At 44.3% G+C, this 1,062-nt stretch overlaps 1 protein-coding gene across 1 annotated transcript in view; it reads left to right on the forward strand.

Moving 5' to 3' along the window:
• The window catches only part of Mgam (maltase-glucoamylase), a 109,348-nt gene that overhangs the window by 75,242 nt on the left and 33,044 nt on the right, over positions 1-1,062 (forward strand). The window lies entirely within an intron of this gene.

Consider the following 1,062-nt stretch of genomic DNA (forward strand, 5'->3'; position numbering starts at 1 on the left):
TTCTGGAAAATACGTTTTGTGGTCTTGAATGGTCACTTCACATTTTGTGGCCTCATTTCCTAACTTCTGACCATGACCAGTCACCTTTCAGGACAGCACTTGCAGTGGCACATAAAATATCTCACTGGTACCAGGCTTGCTGGGCGTCTTTGTGTGTGAGTCTGGAGCTTTTTATCATTACAGTGGGGTAGATACCAGTGAACTCTGGAAATTGTGCTGTTGACTTCATTTTTCTTTGTATAAGTTCTTAATCGTAGAGGTCTTTTCTCTCTCCATTTTATTAAAATACCCCTCTTTGGGGCTGGAGACATGGCCCAAAATATGGTCGTGCTAGAACATAAGTCTGGTGTCTGGAGTTAGGTTTCAAGATCCCATGTGGTAGTGGTAGATGAGGGAAGAAATGAATTGTGCTCTGATTTACACACACACACACACACACACACACACACACACACACACACACACACACCCCACACCGTAACACTTGCATGCATGAACACCCCCCCCCCCGCTCTAAATAAATAAGTGGGCAGACAGACAGATAGATAGATAGAAAGATAGATAAAATGTAAAAGCTAGCCTTTGTATTTTGTAAACTTAAGGGGAATTCCTCTATATCAACACCCAAGAGTAACAGTTATGAGACTTATATAAGCATGTAAAACACATAGAGACATATAGTGCATCACTTGGATGCCTGAAGTGTTTACAAGCATTTATTGATGAGAAGTCAACAAGAAGCTCTTTGTGGTATATTTCTGGGCCAGTTCAACCTAAGGGTCCAGTTGAAAGGACAGGGTTTTAGAGGTTTGCTGCCCTCTATAAAAGAAGAAGGAAGTGGCAGGCAAAAGTGAGAGCATGTGTCAGTCTCTTGGGTGACAGCCCCAGGGGATTGGAGTAAGACTGGGTGACAGCTGTGTGAAGAGTGAGTGGATTTCCTTCTCTCTGTCTTGGGGCAGCTGCACCCTCCTCCACTTGTTTGTTATTGGCTCATGCTGCCTGTAGGGTGAGGATGCCCTACTGCCTTCTTAGGAGACCACAGTCAGCAGAAGTGGTCCTCGT

Source organism: Microtus ochrogaster, unplaced genomic scaffold, assembly GCF_000317375.1.
Source record: "Microtus ochrogaster isolate Prairie Vole_2 unplaced genomic scaffold, MicOch1.0 UNK4, whole genome shotgun sequence".
Classification (NCBI taxonomy): Eukaryota; Metazoa; Chordata; class Mammalia; order Rodentia; family Cricetidae; genus Microtus; species Microtus ochrogaster.